Here is a 24,439-nt window from a genome sequence, read left to right on the forward strand (position 1 = left end):
GCTCTTCACTGCTCGATTCAGCTGTATTTGATAAACCAAGTTGTCATGCTAGAAGTGATATAGAAACTGCAGATCCTATTCTGCTTAGTTAGAATGTCTAAGTTCAGCAGTAATTATTATACTATTGATTGTATTATACTATTGATGTGCTAATGAATGTTTCCCATTTAATGTAATAGGACTAACTGAAACATGGCTTTCAGAAAGTGATGATCTAGCAGTATATGACCTACCGGGCTACAATACTATTTATATCCCAAGAATGCTAACAAAGTGTTCAAGGGGAATTTCATTGTTTATTAAATCTATGCGTAAGTTTGTCAGAAGGCCTGACCTTGAAAATCTTTTTTTCATTAGTATCTAATAGTAGAATGGTTTACTCTTTGATTATTGATATAAACAACCCGATGATAAATTGTGATATACTATGTTTATTTTAAAAGCCTCCTCCTTTCTCTACACACCTGTTTTGTGAATTATTTGATGAGCTATCTCAGGTAGGGAATTTTTCAAAAAAATGTGTATGTATTCTTGATAACTTTAACTGCTATTTGTTAAAAATTGGAGAAGACAAAGAATCAGACCATTTATTTGAAATATTATCTTCATCAGGACTTCTGCCAACTACATTTTTCCCTTTACGTGTTGACCCTGTTAGAAATTCAGCCACCCTAATATACAATATTTGCATTTCTTTTTCTTCTAGTTTATAATTCTCCTCTTTCAATTATTTTTTCTGATTTTTCTTACCATTTTCCCATAGTCCTTTCTAAACCAATATCTAGCGTAAAGCCGACTGTGGATGAGCAAGGTGAGTTTTTTAGAAATTACTTAGAAATTATGGTGATACAAATATTTCTAAATTTATCTCGTCCTTCAGGTGAATGATTGGCCAACTGTACTCAGCGAAAAAGATGCTAATTATTGCTAGTGAAATTTTCACTAACCGTATGGAAGTGTTGGTGGATAAGAATTTCCCAGTAAGAAACGGCAAAATTGTCTGATCCCGAAGTGCCCGTGAGTGACAGTAAGTCTAGTTTGGTGTACATATAAGAAAGCGTCGTTATTGAAAATTGTATGTAAAAGTAAGTGTCCTGATGATTTAGCAAAGTAATAGTCTTATAAAAATGTCCTTACGTCTGCCATAAGAATTGTAAAAAAGATATATTTTGCAAATAGGATTGATGAATGCAAAGGTAACTTACGCAAGGTCTGGTCATTCATTAATGAAGTGCTTTCCGACAGGAAGTCACAACGATCTCCATCTCAATACAAAAATTCAGGCACCTCAGCCATCAACAATGAATCAGCAGCGAGCGAATTCAACACCTACTTCACTACCTTGCCTTCAGTAGACATTCCTGGTGACCAGGTCGTAAGTAACATCCCCATTGCCGGAATATCTTTTTTTCCCTCCTTGTAGTGAAATAGAAATTCAAAATGTTATTTCTCTTCTTCCTAATTCTCATTCAGTTGATCATTTTGGCCTAAGTAATTATGTTGTTACAAATATATTAAAGTTTATCTCTATTCCACTTGCACATGTTACAAATCTGTCTTTCTCCTCTGGTGTATTTCCTGATATATTCAAAGTAGTTAAAGCTATCCCCCTGCATTAGAAAGGAGATTTATCTGTTATATCTAACTATAGTCCTATTTCTATCCTTTCTGTTTTTTTTTGAGAATCCTGGAAATAGTTATGGATAAGAGGGTTTCTTCTTTCATATTCAGCACCTACACTGCTGAAGGAAAGCCTCAAATAACTTCTCAAAATAAAACTCAAAAATCTCAAAAATAACTTCTCAAAAGTATGGTTTCCGGCAAACCTTTTCTTCTTCACTTGCAGTTTCATTTTTATTGACAAGCCAGTTGGATTCATCGCTGTATGTTTTTTTATAATATACCTATATTTGTGTACTTAAGTACTCATTTTTACTCATTTTATTCATTGTACTCATTTTATTTGACAGAAGAGTTTGGTTCATCGGTCTAAGCAATGTTTTAATATTTCACTTTTTTTTATACAATGTAGGTTAGCTGACTGAAGGCAACAAGTTTGGCGGTTTTTATGTAGTGAGAGTTTGATTGATAATGAAGTACTATTCTAATCTATTCCAACATCACTTCTTCACTATTACTTACTCCCAATCTTGGCAGCTTAGCTTTCTTAATAATAATTTTCAAAATCATTCTTACACAATAAAAACTCACTCATTTTGTCAACATTTCTTCTAGGAGGCTTATATACTTAGAAAAATTTAAGTTTTAGGGGTAATTTTACTTCTCCATAGGATTCCGCGTTCTCTCATTGCCTTTACTGTGATCCTCGGGACAAAAACCTCAGAACCTAAATGCTAAACTCCTGATTTAGCACGAAGCCAGCTACTAACCTCATATCTTACCATACATTGAAATGTATGGTAAGAAATGTATGGTAATGGTATGGTAAGAAATTACCATTTCTTACCATACCATTTCTCACCATAACATGCAGCAATGTTATTCTCGTACATAGAACTCATCACTTCAATGTATTTATCTGGTATAGAATACAAATAGGGCATTCGCTAAAGCTTTTGTACCGGTGACTTAGAGAGATATAAATTTTCTTCAAACTTGGTTTAAGGTTTGATGGGTGTGATAAAACCAAGCTTAACAGCCTAGAACAGGGCTTCTTAAACTATGGGTTGCGACCCCATTTGGGGTCGCGTAGCAAAATTATGGGGTCGCGAGTGATAAAAACACAATTTAACAAAAAATGTTTTTTAACTTGTAAAATTATTGTTATAAAGAAAAATAACAATCATCGTAGGTAAATATATCATAAAATCTTCTGGTTCGGAAAGACTGTTTATACTAGCATTTCTACTCCAATCATTATAATATCTTGTATAAATTTACTAGGAATCAGAAGATGTTATAGAAATTTATAAAAAATGTAGATTTATTTTTGTCAATCTCTTAAAACCGAAATAATACTGACAAACATTATCAAAAAATTTCTAAGTGTTATTTCGAAGAAACTATATAAACATTCCGTATTATTTTCACTGCGCCATTGTATGATTGTGAAACGAAGTGCATGTTATTCTGAATTAGTCAGTTTAACCCTTTCGCGACCGACGGGACCTTACAGTCCCGGCATGTAAAAATCCTCTGGGCGCTTCTTAATTGATTAATAGCACCAGAATTGAACGATGTGCTTCAGGATGGTGTTAAGGTCATAAATCAAACAGTTCGTGGTAACGAACTGTAGTAACGAGTGACCCGGCTCAAAAGTAACCAAAACTCTAAAATGGGAATTTTGACACCAATAGCTACATCAAAAGAATCGCATTTTATTGCTGAGTTTCAATATATAAGTTTCATCAAGTTTAGTCTCACCCATCAAAAGTTATGAGCCTGAGAAAATTTGCCTTATTTTAGAAAATAGGGGGGAACACCCCCTAAAAGTCAAAGAATCCTAACGAAAATTTATATGAAAAAATCCGAATTAACTGGCCCCCCAATTCCCCCCCCCCCCAGATGGTCAAATCAGAAAAATTGCTATTTCTAATTTAATCTGGTCAGGTCCCTGATATGCCTGCCAAATTTCATCGTCCTAGCTTACCTGGAAGTTCCTAAAGTAGCAAAACAGGGACGGACAGACAGACCGACAGACAGACCATCAGATTCAGCTTATCAGAGAACCCTATCGTAGAAGTTTCAAGCTCCTATCTACAAAAATGTGGAATTTTGTTTTTTTTTTGCCAGAAGGTAGATTGGAGGTGATGGAGTTCGTCCGGAATGATGCAGACAATGTCTGTTGACCACGTACCTCTGGATATGGGGTTTCCCCTAACTAATCGCTCCGATCAGGGTGGCCTCAACCTCATGAGGTGGGTGGAGCCCACCCCAGGATTCTCAGTATCCAGGTAAATCCTGGCTCTAATCAGAATCCAGGCCTAGGGTCGGTTGGGCCTGCAACCCTCCACCTGAAATCGATTGCAACGAATAGCTTAGCAACTGCCTCGGATGACCGATCTTCTTTTATCCCATCACGACCCTTGCTCGCCCCTGGACTGAGAAATGACCAGCGTTTGAATCTCCTTGACCATGGTGGCCTCCGGATTGCCACCTGGAATGTATTGACATTGAACTTTCCCGGAGCAAAGACGCTTCTGGCGATGGAACTGAAGCGATTCCGCATCTCTATTGCTGGAATAACAGAAACCCACCTAGTCGGGAATGGGACTGATCCCATAGGTGAGGGATACCACCTTCTATGGTCTGGACAGACAACGACTAGGAGAAATGGGGTCGGACTAGTACTTGATAACAAGTCCATAAAGTGTCTACTGTCATTTACTCCCGTCTCGGATAGAATAGCTAATGCTCGACTGAGTCATAAACAAGGAAAAATGACAGTCCTTGTCTGCTATGCTCCGACAAACGAAGCCGACGACGAAGCAAAAGAAACTTTCTACTCTGCCCTGGCTAATGAACTGTCCAAGATATCCCCCCACGATATTGTCATCCTTTTGGGTGATATGAATGCAACAGTGAGCGACAACCACGACCTATGGCGGCAAGTCATCGGACCAGTTATTCCGGACCCTCTAAATGACAATGGGCTAAGGCTCCTTCAACTGTGCAGCATGCATAACCTTGTCATTACGAACACGCTGTTCGCAAGGAAGGATATCCACAAATACACATGGTACAGCAACGACGGCCGTACCAAAAAAATGATCGACTATATCATTGTCTCACAGAGATGGAGATCCTCGATTAGTAACTGCAGGACGTACAGGTCAGCCGAGATTGGAAACACTGACCATCGCCTCGTTGTAGCTAATATGCGACTGAGGCTCCAAGCCCAGCGCTCGCAACCTAGACCGACCAAGATTGATGTCTCTCGTCTCTCCGATCAAGAGATACGGTCCAAGTATGCCATTGATGTCTCGAACCGCTTCGACGCACTCCTGCCATTTGAAAGTTCTGAGGACGCATGGATCTCGTTTAAGAAGAATGTCCTGGAGTCAGCGACCGCAAATATTGGAAGGGCGAAGCGTGCTAAGAAAGCGTGGGTTCAGTTCGATACGCTTGACGTCATTGAGCAGAGACGCAAGGCAAGGCTTCTGGGCGACATGCCGACCTACAGGCGCCTCAATGGTGTCCGCAACAAGCTGATACAGCGAGACAAGAAACTGTTTGTGGAAAGGAAGGCAAACGAGCTGGAGGGCGCAGCCATGAAAGGGGACGTCGGGAGCCTCTACAAGCACCTCCGTGACCTCACAAGCGACAAAGCCCCCTCAGTTGCATCTGTTGTCTCTGCGGACGGCCAGCCACTTAGTGACGAGGCCGCTCAGGTCAGTCGATGGAAAGACCACTTCTCAAGTCTCCTCAATGCCGATGCTGTAGCACAGACTGACCAGGAACTCGCACGCCTAGCTGCCAGCACTCAGGAAGTGCCGTCAAACGAACCAGAGACTTCCTTCACGACAGCAGAAATCCACTCTGCTTTGAAACGTCTAAAGAATAACAAAGCGGCAGGCGTATGCGGAGCATCCGCTGAGCTCCTGAAGTATGCTGGACCGGCGATGTTACTTTGGCTGCAAATGCTGTTTTCCGTGGTGTGGCGCACAGAATGGGTCCCGAAGGACTGGCGACTTGGCATAATCCTGCCCCTTTGGAAGAGAAAGGGGAGCAAGAGCATCTGCTCTAATTACAGAGGTATAACCCTTCTCTCAGTCCCTGGAAAGCTCTTTGCCATGACCCTGCTAGACAGATGCACGAGTATCCTCCGAAGAAAAAGGAGAGTTCAGCAGGCCGGATTTATGCCAGGGAGGTCCACTGTCGAACAAATCTTCACTATGCGCCAGTTAATTGAGAAAACTAGAGAATTCAGGAGGAACGCATACGTGGCCTTCGTAGACTTCAAAGCTGCTTTTGACTCCGTCGATCGCAACTCTGTTTGGCTAATACTTAGATCGACGGGCCTACCAGATAAATACTGCAAACTTTTTGAAAAGCTGTTCGAAGAGACCGAGAGTTGCGTCCAAGTCAACGGAAAACGGAGCACGACATTCAATATCAAAACTGGCGTTCGCCAAGGGTGTGCCGCCGCCCCGGAATTGTTCAATTGTGTGATAGACTATGTGATGACAAGAACTACAAATCGCCTGCCCTTTGGTCTGCAGTTTGGAGATCGCATTCTGACGGATGCGGACTTTGCAGACGATCTTGCTCTCGTTGCCGACTCAATCGACCAGCTGACCGACGCTCTGGAAGTCCTGAAGGAAGAGGCAGCAAAAGTGGGGCTGAAAATCAACTGGCTCAAAACTAAGATTATGGCAATTGAACCCCCAGGTCCAGTCTCGCACCCTGATACCATAACTGTCTGCGGATCACTTGTTGAAGTCGTTAAAAACTTCACTTACCTCGGCTCTGTGCTGTCCAATGATGGCTCCGTAGACGAAGAGGTATGCAGCCGAATATCGAAAGCCTCTTCCATCGTCGGTAGACTCAACAGTCTATGGAGAATGCCGCACATCTCAAGGCGTACGAAAATGCGAATCTATAACGCATCCGTAAGCTCCGTCCTGCTCTACGCGGCGGAAACCTGGCCCCTCAAATCAACCATCCTTAAAATGATAGACGTCTGTCAGACGAAACAGCTTCGCCGGATCGAGGGATTCCGGTGGGTTGATTTTGTAAGCAACGCAGGGTTTCTTACTCTCACCTCCCAGGTGCCATTCTCCGTCCAGATAGCGCAGAGGTCTCTCAGATGGTTCGGACACCTCCTACGAATGCCGACATCAACGCCAGCCCGAATAGTGTACGACTTCGACCCAAAAGCCCATGGCTGGTCTCGCCCGAGGGGCAGACCTCAGACAAGGTGGAAAGACAGCCTCGACAAATTCTTGGTGATGGCCAACATTGCTGTCGACGAGGCGTCTCATTTAGCAGCAGACCGGTCCGCCTGGAGAAGTCAAGTTGCGAAGCTCTCTACGCCGCACCCCATGTGGCAGGAGCCTTAAGTCAAGTAAGTCAAGAAGGTAGATCACGGATGCGTGTTTATTTGTTTGTTTGTTTGTTTTTCTTTTTTTTGTTTTTATTTTCCAGGGGTGATCGTATCGACCCAGTGGTCCTAGAATGTTGCGAGAGGGCTCATTCTAGCGGAAATTAAAAGTTCTAGTGCCCGTTTTAAGATACCAAAAAAATTGGAGGGCACCTAGGCCCCCTCCCTCGCTAATTATTCTCCCAAAGTCAAAGGATCAAAATTCTGAGATATCCATTTTGTTAAGCGTAGTCGAAAAACCTTATAACTATGTCTTTGGGGACAACTTACTCCCCCACAGTCCCCGTGGGAGGGGCTACAAGTTAAAAGCTTTGACCAGTGCTTACATATAGTAATGGTTATTGGGAAGCTTACAGACATTTTCAGGGGGATTTTGGTTGGGGGGAGGGGCTGAGAATAGGGGGATATGTTGGGAAAACTTTCAATCAAGGAATTTGTCATGGGGGAAGAAAATTTCCATGAAGGGAGCGCGGGATTTTCAAGCATTATTTAAAAAAAAATGAAAAAATAAATATGAAAAAGTTTTTTCAACTGGAAGTAAAGAGTGGCATTAAAACTTGAAACGAACAGAAATTATTACGCCTATGAGGAGCTCACTTCCTACTAATACCTCGCTCTTTACGCTAAAGTATTTTTAGTAACTGTAACTATTTATTCTACGGCTTTTGTGATTCAGGGGTCATTCTTAATGAATTGGGACAAACTTTAAGCTTTAGTGTAAAGAGCGAGGTACTGACGAGGGGGTGAACCCCCTCATATATGTAATAGAAACATGAGAATACAGAAGTTCGTTACGTAAGCTAATTTATGAGTTACGTATATCATTTAATAATAAAACATTCATAAAAAATTGGAAGTTCTAGTTGCCTTTTTAAGTAACCAAAAATCTGAAAGCAACTCGGCTTCCTCCCCCGCTGTTTTTTTCTCAAACTCATTCGATCAAAACTATAAGAAAGCCATTTAGCCAAAAAAAAAAAAAAAATATGAAATTTCGTTTTAATTATTCATCTGCGGAGAGCCAAATAAAAAAATTTATAGATTCAAAAGCGTTCAGAAATTAAATAAAAAAAAGTTTTTTTAACGGAAATTAAGGAGCGACATTAAAACTTTAAAAGAACAGGAATTACTTCGTATATGAAAGGGGCTGCTTCCTCATCAACACCCCGCTCTTTACACTAAAGTTTTTTACTGTTTTAAAAAGAAGAGTTGAGAGAAAGAGTCAAACTTTAGCGTAAAGAACGAGGCGTTGATGAGGAAGCAACCCCTTTCATATACGAAGTAATTTCTATTCGTTTTAAGTTTTAATGTCGCTCCTTACTTTAGGTTAAAAAAACTTGGTTTTTTGTATTTAATTTTATTAAGAGCCATGCCCTTAACAGTCGCTTATTTTCAAATCTCTGTAAGGATACGGATTCCAACTACACAACTTTGTTATTACATGCAGAAGCAAGATGGTTGTCAAGAGGTCAAAGTTTAAAAAGATTATTGTTATTAAAGGACGAGATCGAAATATTTTTAACTGAACGAAAATGTGAATTTGCTGCTTTTTTCCAAATGACTTGTGGCTATCCAAGCTGTGTTATTTGTCAGATACTTTTGCGAAGTTAAATGATCTTAACTTGTCTCTTCAAGGAAAAAATTGCGATATATTTACTTCAAATGATAAAATTGAAAGTTTTATTAAAAAAATCAGCATTTGGAAAAGTAGGGTCGAAAAAAATTTGTTCGAAATGTTTTCCAGTGTTGACAATTTTGTAATTGAGAAAATTCATCGTAAAACTTGCATTGCAAAAACTATTATTGATCACTTAAAAACGCTAGAAATACAGTTCCGGACATATTTTATTTTAAATATTGATTTACAAAAAGCAGTTTGGATTCAAAAGCCGTTTTGGATTGGCTTAAGTGAGTTTGATCATCTGCCACTTAAAGCTCAAGAGGAATTTGCTGAGCTTTCGTGTGACTCAAACTTAAAACTACAATTCCAAAAAAAGCCCTTGATTGAATTCTGGATCGGAACTAGAACTTAATTTCCCATAATCGCCGATATGGTGTGAAATGTACTTTTGCCATTCAACACCACATATCTATGTAAAGTTTCTTTCTCAGCTTTAACCCACATTAAATCCCAATATCGTTCAGCGATAAAAATTGTTGAAGAGGCCTTACGTCCAGCAGTTTCAAACATTACACCAAGATTTGATTTGTTATGTAATAAAAAACAGGCACATCCATATCATTAAATTTTTAACGTAAACTTTAATTTAATATTTACCACGCAACTACTTGGATATATTCGAGAGAATTAAGACGGTCAGAATCCACTTTTGTTTTTGAAACTAATAAAAACATTTCTGTAACATTTTTTTTCAATTTTCAATTTTAGATTTTTATATGTTTCAATACGAATTCTAAATTTATTTATTTTCATATGCACATGTATATTGTTACCTAATAAATATATCATCAAAAAATATTAGTCTATTTTTCTTTTATATTTGTTGGGGTCGTTAAGAAACTCGCAATCCTAAATGGGGTCGGAAATTACAAAAGTTTAAGAAGCCCTGGCCTAGAGGGAAATTATCCAGCAAAGCCTTTTGGGGGCTTTAAGCCATATTTGAGAGCCCCCCCCACCTTACTAAAAGTATTCTGAGTTTGAGAGCTGGTAATGTATCAGCATGTATGAGTAAGGTGATTAGATACATTATTACTCTTTTTCTTGGCCATTTACAAATAATTTTTTTTTCTGTTGAATCTTTTCGGCTTGACGTTCACCTTAGATGTCTGAAAACCTAAAAATGATCAAAAACTTTCCAATATTTTTTTCGATATTAATATTTTTTTTCTATATTCGATATTTGGTCCGTTGCATCGATATATAAATATCAACATGTCATATCCGCCAACATGAACTGTAAAACTGCACTGAACTTGCAATCAAACAGTTCGTGGTAACGAACTGTAATAAGGAGCGACCCGGCTCAATAGTAAACGAAACTCTAAAAAACGAATCAAAAGAATCGAATTTTCATGCTGATTCTAGATATATAAGTTTCATCAAATTTAATCTTTGTCATCAAAAGTTACGAGCCTGAGAAAATTTGCCTTATTTTGGAAAATAGGAGGAAACACCCCCCAAAAGTCATAGAATCTTAACGAAAATCACACCATCGTGTTCAGCATATAATAGAACCCTATAGCAAAAATTTCAAGCTCCTATCTACAAAAATGTGGAATTTCGTATTTTTTGCCAGAAGACAGATCACGGGTGCGTGTTTATATGTTTTTTTTTGTTTTTTTTTCCCCAGGGGTCATCGTATTGACCAAGTGGTCCTAGAATTTCACAAGAGAGCTCATTCTAACGGAAATGAAAAGTTCTAGTGCCCTTTTTAAGTGACCAAAAAAATTGGAGGGCACCTAGGCCCCCTCCCATGCTCATTTTTTCCCAAATTCAACGGATCCAAATTTTGAGATAGCCATTTTGTTCCGCATAGTCGAAAACCATATTAACTATGTCTTTGTAATGACTCACTCCCCCACAGTCCGTGGGGGAGGGGCTGCAAGTTACAAACTTTGTCCCGTGTTTACATACAGTAATGGTTATTGGGAAGTGTACAGACGTTTTCAGGGGAATTTTTTTGGTTTGGGGTGGGGTTGAGGGGAGGAGGCTATGTGGGAGGATCTTCTCTTGGAGGAACATGTCATGGGGGAAGAGAAATCCAATGAAAAGGGCGCGGGATTTTCTAGCATTACTATAAAAAAAACAATGAAAATATAAACACGAAAAAGTTTTTCAACTGAAAGTAAAGAGTAGCATTAAAACTTAAAACTAACAGAGATTATAACGCATATGAGGGGTTCTAAAAATACTTTAGCATAAAGAGCGAGGTATTTAGGAGGAGATAAATACCTTGCTCTTTATGCTAAGTGTTTTTAGTAATTTCAACTACTTATTCCACGGCCTTTCTGATTCAGGGGTCATTCTTAAGGAATTGGGACAAAACTTAAGATTTAGTGTAAAAGGCGAGGTATTAACGACGGGACAAACCCCCTCATATACATAATAAAAAATATAAGAGCATAAAAGTTTGTTACGTAAGTTAATTCTTAAGTTACGTATATTTTTTACTAATAAAAACTTTCGTTAAAAATTAAAAGTTCTAATTGCCTTTTTAAGTAACCGAAAAACTGGAGGGCAACTAGGCCTCCTTCCCCACTCCTTATTTCTCAAAATCGTCTGATCAAAACTAAGAGAAAGCCGTTTAGCCAAAAAAAAATTAATATGCAAATTTCATTTTACTAATAATGTGCGGAGAGCCAAAATCAAAAATGTATTAATTCAAAAACGTTCAGAAATTAAATAAAAAAACTAGTTTTTTAAACTGAAAGTAAGGAGCGATATTAAAACTTAAAACGGACAGAAATTACTCCGTATATGAAATGGGTTGTCCCCTCCGCAATCCTTTGCTCTTTACGCTAAAGTTTGATTCTTTGTCACAATTCTACTTTTTAAAACAATTGAAAACTTTAGCGTAAAGAGCGAAGGATTGCGGAGGGGACAACCCACTTCATATACGGAGTAATTTCTATCCGTTTTAAGTTTTAATATCGCTCCTTACTTTCAGTTTAAAAAACTAGTCTTTTTATTTAATCGCACAAAAGTGCTACTATTTGGTCATTTTATGCAGCACATGCTACAGTACTATATATGATGTAATGGTGCTAAAAAAGCACTTCTGTACTACAGATGGCAGCCCTGATAATAAGATGTTGGTACCGTACACAGTCTTCTGATCACAAACTTTCAAAACCATTGACCAGGGTAACAACTCGGTATAAATTGATAAGAAAGTGGGGTTCCTAAAATTGTAACCACGGCATTAAAATTATTACCTCCCACAAATTTTGCTGCATGTTGCGCCATGCAAAAAACTTTGAACACATCCTATTTGAGCAATATAGTTTCTCTTTGGCTTATTATATAAGCAAGATTAAACTTTTAAATTTTCTATAGCTAATTCTCCTCAACTGACTTCTTATATGACAAATATATGTCATTAATTTTGCTTATATAAGCAAAAATGTCTTATCTCTGGATGTTCAATTTCAACAGTCCATGATTGCCTAGTAATACAAGGTTCAGACTATCCATTCTCCAGACAAATGGGACGGAAAATTGGAAGCAGTTAAAGATGTCGATATGTCCTATCGAGATCTGCTGTTTCTTTCGAAAAACACATGCAAAAGTTTATTAGTTATCCTTGTCAAAGCTGGGTTTTTTCCTGAACCAACAACCACCAAAAACAATTTTTAAGCATCTATCATTTGGACAATTTGTCTTTTTTCTATTGAAATTACAATAAAAAGTTATCTTTAAAGCAATTTTGTAAATTGCTATCTATTGATTTTCAAAGTCAGTTCTGGTTTAACTACCAGCAGTCCCCTCCCCCAAATTATACCTGAAGGTATTTTGAAATCACAAAAGTATATTGGGATTGAGCACAAAATGCAGATTTCAAGGGGCGGGGCAGATTTTTTCTTTTAATTTGTTTAACTGAATATGCAAAAGGATAAAAACTACAGAATAAAACTTCACTTCAAAGTCATTATCTTTCAAAATCTAAGAAGACAAAGAATCAAAAAGGGATAGCTTGGGGCTTGGATACCCTTCAATTGCTCGTTATTTCTAAAAAGGGCACTAGAAATTTCAATTTCCAACCGAATGAGCCTTTTTCAAAGTTTCTATGACAAGTTCTTCCATCCAATGTGGCTTGGTGAAAATTTAATTAAATAAATAAATAATACATACACCCTATTCTACTATTTACTTATGCAGTGCTGCTGTACTACCCGAACAGTGGAAAATCAGATCATATTAAGAACCTTCCAGGGTTGCGAAAAATTTTTGGGAAAAGGTACTAAAAGCATTGCATAGAACCACAAGAATCATTTGAATATTATGCTTTTCTTTGTCAAAGCTGGTGGCTGAAATCAACTTTTGGCAAGTGATTCCACTTGGTTTTTGTTTTTGGTCGCCGATATCATCTCGGGTTTGGCGTTTCTCTGCATTCTTATGAACCATAATGATAGGAATAACTTATTTATTTGGTGTAATTGGTAAAATCAGGGTAGTATCAAGTGTCTGGTCTGTTTTCCTGCCAGAAAAAAAAAACGATAGGAAAGGTTGAAAAAATGCAAAAAGAGACGCCAAATGCTAGATGAGTTTGCTGACACTAGCATTCAATTTGCACTCTTATATGGATTTAGATTGGATTCTAGAAATTTTGAGATTTAGGTGTTACTTAAATACAAATAACGTTGGAAAGTTCGTCCGAGTAAGTATGAGGTATCGTGATGATTTTCTTAAATAATTAAATAAAAAAACAAGTTTTTTCAACTGAAAGTAAGGAATGACATCAAAACTTAAAACGCACAGAAATTACTTCGTATATGAAAGAGGCTGCTTCCTCATCAACGCCCCGCTCTTTACGCTAAAGTTTGACTCTTTCTCTCAATTCTTCTTTCTAAAACAGTAAAAAACTTTAGCGTAAAGAGCGGGGCGTTATAATATGTTATGTATATAAAAATATGTGCATTATATATATAAAAATATGTGGTACATATTTTTTTTATTTGTCTTTAAATGAGGTTGTAAGTGGAATGAGAGCCAACGGATTTCACTAATTTATTTATCATGAAAATCTAATGCATAATGTATAAATAATTTTTTTTAAATTCACCATTTACCTCCTTATTGCAAGGTTAAGTTTATTTATCTCCTTAAGAAAGCTGTACGCAACTAAAACAATTCTAATTTTCCAGTTTCCTGAAAGTAATTGAGAAGAATCTTATTTACATTACTGGTGACTCCTGAGCTTTCTCCTACAGATTTGAATTAGGATTGCAAATGGAATCATTTCAAGGTAAAACACAATTGTGCAAGTCATTATGATGGGGCCAAAAAAAAAAAAATAGAAACGAGTTCCCCTGAAAAAAAGAAAGAAAAATCAAGGTATAACCTGTGAAGGCCTTGTGAGTAATAGCTTATATCTTATGATCAAGGAAAAGAGGAGGAGGAATCTCGTTTGAGTTTATAACTTAAGTAACTTAAACACCTAAGTGCTATGAAGCTTAAACTTAAACTAAGTGCTTAAATTTCAGCACCTAAGTACTATTAATGAAGATTAAAAAGTGAATAGGTTGCAGAAAATTACTGAAAGAAAGTGAATTTATGCAGTTTTGGGACGCAGCACTTAGAGAGAAAAAAAGAAATTGTCCTAAAATGAGTCTTTCCATTCCTGAGTTGTATTGAAAACACTTATACAACTATAAATTGCCTTTTTTTTTAATTTCCGCTCTTGAAAATTTTGTAAAAAGTTTAACTTAAGCATAGAGTGTATAAGGGGGTTACCCCACTCAAATACAGCATATTTTCTGTTTATTTGAATTTTATTGTCACTCATTACTTTCGCTAAAAAAAATTTTTGCATTCAATATCCATTTGTTTTTAATAAAATATCCAGGACAATCCCAGGTATAAGGGGAGCTACCAAACGCTCCGTCCCTGCAGTTTAAATTAAAGTTTAGCTGATGTATAACAATACTTTAAGGAAAAGGGTCATTTGGGTTGCTTTATTTTTATAAACAAAATGAAACTTTCACAAATATACTATTGATTCTGTATTAAAAGGAAAAACTTTTATCTCCTTAGCTCCCATACTGGATTTTGAGTTCTTTTTTCCAGCCTCCCAAATAATGATTGATCCCTGTCAAATTCATATTCACTCCAATTTATATGAATCATCTTCCATTGGAAGTCTGAAAAAGTGGACCTAAAAATATTTTTTAGGTCTTGTACAACCCCTCCCCGTAAAAAAAATGGTTGTTTCGTAGATAAGAAGGCTTAATTGGATGAGGCGAAACGGACTACATAATAGCAATTGTAATGTTACAATCATAATAATCAAACAGTTCATTGTAAATCAAACTGTAAGAAAGGAACGATGTGGCTCCATAGTAACGTAAACCCCAAAAAACATATTCTTGATAACAATTAAATAAAAAAAAACTAATTTTTTTAGCTGAAAGTAAGGAGCGACATTAAAACTTAAAACGAACAGAAATTACTCCGTATATGAAATGAGTTGTCCCCTCCGCAATCCCTCGCTCTTTACGCTAAAGCTTTCAATTGTTTTAAAAAGTAGAATTTTGGCAAAGAGTCAAACTTTAGCGTAAAGAGCGAGGGATTGCGGAGGGGACAACTCATTTCATATACGGAGTAATTTCTGTTCGTTTTAAGTTTTAATGTCGCTCCTTACTTTCAGCTAAAAAAATTTTTTTTTTTTATTCAATTTCTGAACGTTTTTGAATTAATGTATGTTTGGTTTTGGCTCTCCGCACATAAATTATTAAAATGAAATTTGTATATTAATTCTTTTTTTGGCTAAATGGCTTTCTCTTAGTTTTGATCAGACGATTTTGAGAAATAAGGGGTGGAGAAGGAGGCCTAGTTGCCCACCCAAATTTTTCGGTTACTTAAAAAGGCAACTAGAACTTTTATTTTTTAACGAACGTTTTTATTAATAAAAAATATACGTAACTTAAGAATTAACTTACGTAACAAACTTTCATAACTTTATATTTTTATTATGTATACGAGGGGGTTTGTACCCTCGTTAATACCTCGCTCTTTACACTAAATCGTAAGTTTTGTCCCAATTCTTTAAGAATGACCCCTGAATCAGAAAGGCCGTAGAATAAATAGCTGAAATTACTAAAAATACTTTAGCATAAAGAGCAAGGTATTTATCTCCTCCTAAATACCTCGCTCTTTATGCTAAAGTATTTTTAGAACCCCTTATATGCGTAATAATCTTTGTTCGTTTTAAGTTTCAATGCTACTTCTTCCTTTCATTTGAAAAAACGTTTTCATGTTTATTCTTCATTGTTTTCTTATAGTAATGCTAGAGAATCCTGCGCCCTTGTCATTGAATTTTTCTTCCCCCATGACAGATTCCTCCAAGGAAAGATCCTCCAACATAGCCCTCTCTCCTCAGCCTCACCCCCAGACAAAATAAAATCCTCCTGAAAACGTCTGTACACTTCCCAATAACCATTACTATATGTAAACACTGGTCGAAGTTTGTAACTTGCAGCCCCTCCCCCAGGGATTGTGGGGGAGTAATTCATCCCCAAAGACATAGTTATTATGGTTTTCGACTATGCTGAACAATATGGCTATCTCACAATTTTGATCAGTTGACTTTGGGAAAAAAATGAGCGTGGGAGGGGGCCTAGATGCCCTCCAATTTTTGGTCACTTAAAAAGGGCACTAGAACTTTTCATTTCCGTTAGAATGAGCCCTCTTGCGACATTCTAGGACCACTTGGTCGATACGATGACCCCTGGAAAAAAAAAACAACAAATAAACACGCACCCGTGATTTGTCTTCTGGCAAAAAATACAAAATTCCACATTTTTGTAGATAGGAGTTTGAAACTTCTACAGTAGGGTTCTCTGATACGCTGAATCTGATGGTGTCATTTTCGTTAAGATCCTACGACTTTTAGGGGGTGTTTCCCCATATTTTCCTAAATAAGGCAAATGTTCTCAGGCTCGTAAGTTTTGATGGGTAAGACTAAACTTGATGAAACTTATATATTTAAAATCAGCATTAAAATGCGATTCTTTTGATGTAGCTATTGATATCAAAATTCAATTTTTTAGAGTTTTGGTTACTATTGAGCCGGGTCGCTCCTTACTACAGTTCGTTACCATGAACTGTTTGATAGATACATCAAAGGAACTGAATTTTGATGCTTATTGAAAAAATATAAAACTCGTCAAATTTAATGTCACCCTTCAAAGCTTACGAGCCTGAGAAAGTTCGCCAAATTTTCGGAAAAGGGAGGTAACATCCTTAAAACATCAAGTGATCTTAATGAAAATTACACCATTAGATTAATCATATCAAAAAACCCTATTATTTAATTTTCAAGTTTGCATATACAAATTGTCGGAAGTTTGCATTTTTTGCCAGAAAAAAGATCTCATACATGCGTGTTTATTTATTGATTTATTTTTCTCAGGGGTGATCATATCCAACCTGTAATCCCAGAGGATCAGGAGAGGGTTCATCTGATTTGTATTCAAAAGTTTTAGTACCCTTTTCAAGTGACCAAAAACATTAGAGGGTGGCTAGATTAGATTAGAATTTGATTTGGAAGTTAAAAGTTCTAGTGGCCTTTTTAACTGACCAAAAATATTAGAGGGGCTGTTAGCCACTCTTTTCCCACAGCCCTTTTTCCAAAAGTCGTCCGATTAAAATTTTGAGATAGCCATTTTCGTCAGTATAGTCAGATCCAATAACTGTGAATTTGAGGATAACTTGACTCCCCGCAGTCCCCGGGAGAAGGGATGCGAGTTATAAACTTTGCCTATTGTTTACATATAGCATTGGTTATTAGGAAGTATACATTTATTTTCTGAAGGGATATTTTTCTGGTTGGGGAGGTGTTTGGGGGACTGGGAGGATCTTTCCATGGAGAAATTTTTCGTGGGGTGAGGCACGAGCCAGATTTTTGGGGATTATTTAAAAAACGATCATAAATTAGATAAGAAAACAAGTTTTTTTCAACTGAAAATAAGGATCAACATTAAAACTTAACAAGGACAGAGATAATTACGTATATGAGCGATTGCACCCTCCTCAATACTTTGTTATTGCAGCTGAAGTATCTTTTTGGAACTTCTAAAAAGGCTTATTTTTCTAACTGAATTACCCTTGTGTTTTAGGAGTCATTTTTAAATATGCGTAACAAAAAGTCAAAGTTTAGTTTAAATAGCTAAAAGTTAAAACTTTAAATAGTTAAATATATAATAGTTAAAATAGCTAAATATGAATAGTTAAATAAAATAGTTAAATAATAGTTAAATAGTTAAATAGTTAATAGTTAAAAGTTAAAAGTTTAGGTATAGGTAATAGAGCAGCTTGTGCTGAAATAAACGAAGTTCTAAAAGAAAAACGGATTTTCTTAACGATATATCAAACAGTTCGCGGTAACGAGCTGTAGTAAGGAGCGGCCCGACTCAATAGTAAATGAAACTCTAAAAAATGGAATTTTGATATCAATAATTACTTCAAAAGAATCAGATTTTTGAGCTGATTTGAAATATACAGTTTTTATCAAATTTAGCATAATTCATCAAAAGTTAAGAGTTAAGAATCTGAGAAAATTTGCCTTATTTTGGAAAATAGGGGGAAACGCCCCCTAAAAGTCATAGAATCTCAACGAAAATCACATAGTCAGATTCAGCATATCAGAGAAACCTACTGTAGAAGTGTCGAGCTCTTATCTACAAAAATGTGGAACTTTGTATTTGCTGCCAGAAGAACGATCACGGGTGCATGTATATTTGTTGTTGTTTTTCTTCCCAGGGGTGATCGTTTCGATCCAGTGGCCCTAAAATGTCGCGAGAGGACTCATTCTAACGGAAATTCAAAGTTCTAGTACCCTTTTTAAGTGACAAAAAAAAAATCGGAGGCCACCCAGGCCCCTTCCTACGCTCATTTTTCCCCAAATTCAACGGATCAATATTTTGAGATAGCCCTTTTGTTCAGCATAGTCGAAAAGCCTTTTAACTATGTTTTTGAGGATGACTTACGCCCTCACAGTCCCCGGAGGAGGGGCTGCAAGTTACAAACTTTGACCAGTGTTTAGGTTTTTTTTTTGGAAGGGGGGGTGGTTAGGAGGAAGGGATTACGTGGGAAGATCTTTCCATGGAGGAATTTGTCACGGGGGAAGAGAATTTCCGTGAGGGGGTGCAGGATTTTCTAACATTATTTAAAACAAAAAACAAAGAAATAATAAATATGAAAATAATTTTTCAACTGAAATTATTAATACCTCCTAAATACCTCGCTCTTTGTGCTAAGTATTTTTAGTAAATGCAACTATTTATTCTACGGCCTTTGTGATTCATGGGTCATTCTTAAAGAATTGGGAGAACATTTAAGCTTTAGTGTAAAGAGTGAGGTATTAACAAGGGGGCAAACCTCCACATATACGTAGTAAAAATGTATGAATATAGAAGTTCGTTACGTTAGTTAATTCGTAAGTTACGTATATTTTTTACTAATAAAAACGTACGTAAAAAATTAAAAGTTCTAGTTGCCCTTTTAAGTAACCAGGAAAATTGAGGGCAGTTTAGCCTCCTCCTCACCCCTTTTTTCTCAAAATCGTCCAGTCGAAACTAAGAAAAAGCCAGTCAGCCAAAAAAAAATTAATATGCAAATTTTGTTTTAATAATTCATGTGCGGAAAGCCAAAATCAAAGCATGCATTAATTCAACAACGTTCAGAAATTAAATAAGAAAAACAAGTTTTTTTTACCAAAAGTAAGGAGCGACATTAAAAGTGAAAACGAGCAGAAATTACTCAGTAAGTTTTTACTGTTTTAAAGAGAAAAGTTGAGAGAAAGAGTCAAACTTTAGCGTAAAGTGCATTGCGTTGAGGAGGGAACAGCCCCTTTAATATACGGAGTAATTTGTGCTCATTTTAAGTTTTAATGTCGTTCCTTACTTTCAGTTAAAAAAACTTGTTTTGTTTATTTAATAGCTTACATAAAAGCATTGGTTCTTATAGAAATAATAAAAATGTAAAGTTTGCTATGTCTTAAGATATCCACATCAATTATGGTAACATTATTAGCATAAGTGGACATGCATAATTTTTAACAAAAGAGGGACTCAATCCTTAAATAGTGGGATATTCTTTGTGAACATTAAAGTATCAAATTCGTATTTGAAGTGGAGATTTGCATTCCTATATGTAAAAACACAAAGTCTTCCTGAAAAGGATGGTCATAGTTCAACGTTTGGTTGATCATTGGTTTCCCCAGGGGTATTCGTATTGAATAGGTTGTCCTTGAATATCGGAAGATGACTGGTCTGAATATAAATTCAAGGTTCTAGTCATTTTATTATGTAGCAAAAGAGATTGTATGATAGCAAGGTACCGATTTACCTCATTATGCGGCGTAAAAAAGCAATTTTTGCCGGAATGAGTCAAAAATGCTATCATTCAAAATTTTGAGATAGCTTATTGGTTTTCCGATCTATATCAATTTTTTTTTATCATATATCAGATGGATGCGAAAACACAGTCCTTAAAAAAAAACTTAAAAAAAATAACAGTCAATAGACTTTAGTAAAGTATAAACTATATTATACTTTATTATAGTACACTGTAGTAAACACCCATAAGGCTTCAATGTATAATTATTTATTACTTTTCCAATAGCCACTTCATATAAAAGACATGTTCATATAAACTTCTGTGGGGGCTCATTTTATTGAAAAGTAAGCAAATACAGTCATTTTTAAGAATAAAAAGCGACGAGAGAGTAACCAGTCCCCTCCAAAATCTTTTTCCCCAAAAACATCCAATAAAATTTTTGACATGTCCAATTTGTTGAAAAAAAGTTCAAAGATCAAATAGCCATAAATATGGATTTGATATAACCCGCCATAGCCCCTGCAGTGGAGGCATAGTTCATCTTGGGTCTCAAAAAGGCTAGAATATTAAGGTGATACTTTAATAAATGTTGACAGGCAGGTTGAACAAAATCAAAATACCTAATGTGCAAGCTGGTGGACAAAATGGCGTACAAGCTGTTGAAACTTTTAGAGTATGTTGAAGGTGATGTTGATGGGTGGTTGGAAGGCAACTACCTCCTTTGCCCGAATTAGGTACTGCTTTGCCCGAATTCAAAATATCCAATGTATTCAGGTATGCCTTGCTCCTACAACCTGGGTAAGCAGTTTGAAATACAATATCCGCTTATCATTGGGTAAAGGGGAACGTTCGATTCTGGTTGTGTCAGAAAAACATTAAGGTAAAACTTTTGGGAATGCTAAGGGGCGTGTAGAACTAAATTAAAAGAAACTAGGTACACTCTGTCTATAAAAAGGGCATATTTGCAATGTCTTAAGAGTGGTCGAGAGCATTAAATTGAAACATTCAGGATATACTCAGGGGAGTATTTTGAAAAGTGGCCAGAGGGCTACCAGACCCGTCCCATGCCCTTTTTAGATGCCCTCCTTCCAAACACATCTAATCAAATTTTGGATATAGCAGGTGAGAGATTTGAGAGTGGTATTATGTAAATTCCTTGCTCTTTGTGTTGTGGAATCACTGGATGCATAAGTATAAGCATAATCATATTCATAGGCATAATCATTAAACACTACGAACATTAAAAAAATGGCTTTTATAAATTCTTTTAATGTTGATGGGGAAATCTGAACAAGGCGAATGATTTGGCTCTCCTCCAATGTCTCTTAGACATCTCCGTAAGTATCCCCTAAAATTTTCAACTTCATACGCTCAGCTGTTCCTTAGATATTGATGCACACATTGTGTTTTATTGTGTTTAGTATCCCTCTTCAAAGCTATGGGAGTTATGATGTCACCCTCATGGACATAGAGGTTTGGCCTTTTGACTATCTAAAACAAGATGTCCATTTAAAAAAAGTTGATTATATATTTTTTTGAGGGAGGACAGCTAAAAAGCTTATAGGAGAGGGCTCAAAATGGCCAGAAAATGTTGTCAAAACAAATGAAAATATATATAGATAAAGAGCACTTATATAGATAAAAAAAAATAACCTTGAAGAGAGTAAAATAAAATTGAAAATTCAAATCAAAATTAAGGCAAACAAAATAACTGAAAAAAGGTGTTTGGCTACCGCTATCTATGCTCCCCTCTTACCATTAAATTTTGTAAGCCTATGATCTCGTTTGCACTTTACTAAAAACCAAATATTACGCTGAAAAACGAAAATAAATATACTGAAATAAAATGCTCCATTACCTTTTCCCCAATATTAAAATCATTTTAAACACAGCATATTTACTTGTTTTTATTAGTTCCCCTTAGTCATATTATACGTTTTAGTTATCATTTTTTTTATTTTTGACCGATGTATCAAGAAATTAAATAATATTTTCGAAATATGCTCATTGTCCAATAAGCGCCAGTAACACGACTGGATTTAGAATTTTGATGGTAGGACAAGAGGGGGTAGAAGGCAAACTACTTTTTGTAGTAATTTTTGTTCCTTTTAAGCCCGACTTTAGTTTTTGTTTAATTTTACTTGTTTCACTTTTTATTAATTCATTTATTAAGCCGTTTGAATAATAATTTATTTATTGTTTTTTTTTTATTTCTGTTTGTTTTGGGTTTCGGGTTATTATCTGATAGCAATTTCCTGTTGTTTTCAGCTTGAAGTACTATAGGACTATTTTTTCTTATTTTACGTTTAATATGTCTCTTTACTTTTTATTAGAAAACTCTGTATTTTGACTCGTTTTTAACCAATATCCTAAAAATCCGATACATGTTTTTTCGACTGAGCTCTGTGAGTCTCTAATCAGATTGGAAAGTATGAGGATAGTAACAATTTTAAAGTTTAATTTGTCTCCCATTACTCATAGAAAACAAAATCCTATGTTTTGTATAAAGAAATATAAAATATATCCTTAATTTCGTGAAAAATATACACACTTTGAAACTTTAAGGCTTGTCGATATTGGAAGGGTAAAGCTTGTAAATGTTGTAAGCAAGTGTGGTTCAAATATGTTATTGAGTACCTTGCTTAAATGTTGTCAAGAGACAATCGTAATAATGGTGTATTTGCTACCAACTATAATTATAAGGTATTTGCTGCGAGCAAAGGTTTTATTATCGTTAAGATATAGAAATAGAATATTCTATGAAATGGGTGAAAAGAATTGACAATGATTAAACCGTTCTTACTATCCTAGCTTTGTAAAATTTAAGCTATTCCACATTTCAGTTTCTGTATATTTTTTAGAATTCATGGAGAGGTACAAACAAAAGCTCGACTCGGAATCTATTCTTCGGGCAGTAGCTGAACTGCAACGCTTGATAAATAGCATTTCGGAGAAAACCCTGGGTGATGAGTTTAGGATAATTGATGAAATTGAAGGCTGGTTAGAAGATTTTTGCCATAGAGCGAAAAAGTCAAAATCCTTAAAAAATGACGATGTTGTAGAGCTTCTTAAAGTCGTCGGTGAGTAATTTCTATTAATTATGAGTAGCTTAGTAGGTTATATACGTAGCTATACTGACATAGTATATTATATAGGTAAGCAATGTATAATATGATAGCATAATATCTATTATATATAGTTTATTTATGCCCTCTACACATACATGGATGTAGGCCTACAAAGAGTATAGGAAATAAATGAAAAGAACACTGAAAATTATAAAATTACACTTCTTACAAAAAGGACGACGATAAGTAGCTCATAATACCCATATTAACTCATGAACATATAATAAATAGCTTATGATGGCTCATTAGTGCATAACACTAAAAACGCTCATAAAACATATATATGGATGTGAAATCTGGATTTCGCGACTTTCTACCACATCCCGTCAATTCTTCCATATTTCTCTCTCCCATAACTGAATTGGAACTTGAGAATCTGGTAAAAATCATGAAGAACGGAATTTTTGCAGGAACCGATTGCTCATCTACTTATCTACTGAAATAAACCATTGACCTGAAGTGATGAAAACTGCTCGAGTTATTCCCCTACATAAAGGAGGAAACAAGCAAGATCCATTCAGTTATCGGCCTATTTCCATTTTGTCCGCTTTTAGCAAAGTTATTTAGATTCAGGTCTTCATACTCTACAGAACATGCAATATTAAAGCTAACCCAGTTTTTGAATGATGCCATGGATAAAGGTGTGCTACCTGCAACAATATTTGTTGACATAAAAAAAGCTTTTGACACTATTTCTCATAAAATTCTACTATCTAAGCTACATAGTTGCCGTGCTAGAGGACAAGCGAGTCTCCTAATTGATTTTACCTCAAGGACAGAAAACAAATATTGGTTGCAAATGGCTACATTTCAGATGAGGAACACCTGTCTAATGCTTTGGGGGTTCCTCAGGGGTCCATACTTGGACCACTGTTATTTCTTATCTATGTAAACGATCTCCCTCTAAGCCTAACCTGCCATAGGACTGATATAGATCTCAGTTTACTATTTGCTGATGATACAGCCAACTCTACCTGCGACATAGATCATTAATCTCTAAAATCAAATCTCGCATTATCACTGAGAAAGATGCTTCACTGGTTCCATTGTAACAAATTGGTTGTCAACACTTCAAAGACTCTTTTTCTGTTTTTTTTTTCAAGAATTTCTACTGCAGTACCAGCGTTACAAGAGGTTGAAGTCACATTTGGAGGTCGAGTAATAAAAATAAATCGAGTGCAAACAACTCGGTATCTTGGAGTCATTGTTGATCAGAATTTAAGCTGGAAAGCT

The 24,439-nt window shown here is 36.1% G+C and overlaps 1 long non-coding RNA gene across 1 annotated transcript; it reads left to right on the forward strand.

Annotated features, from left to right (window-relative positions):
- Window positions 1-897: 897 nt before the first annotated feature.
- Window positions 898-23,121, forward strand: LOC136030518 (uncharacterized). Its single transcript, XR_010618322.1, has 3 exons — window positions 898-1,027; window positions 13,886-13,986; window positions 22,940-23,121. It is a non-coding gene; the product is annotated as an uncharacterized LOC136030518 (long non-coding RNA).
- The last annotated feature ends 1,318 nt before the right edge of the window (window positions 23,122-24,439 follow it).

The sequence above is a fragment of the Artemia franciscana genome, chromosome 8 (genome assembly GCF_032884065.1).
Source record: "Artemia franciscana chromosome 8, ASM3288406v1, whole genome shotgun sequence".
Lineage (NCBI taxonomy): Eukaryota > Metazoa > Arthropoda > Branchiopoda > Anostraca > Artemiidae > Artemia > Artemia franciscana.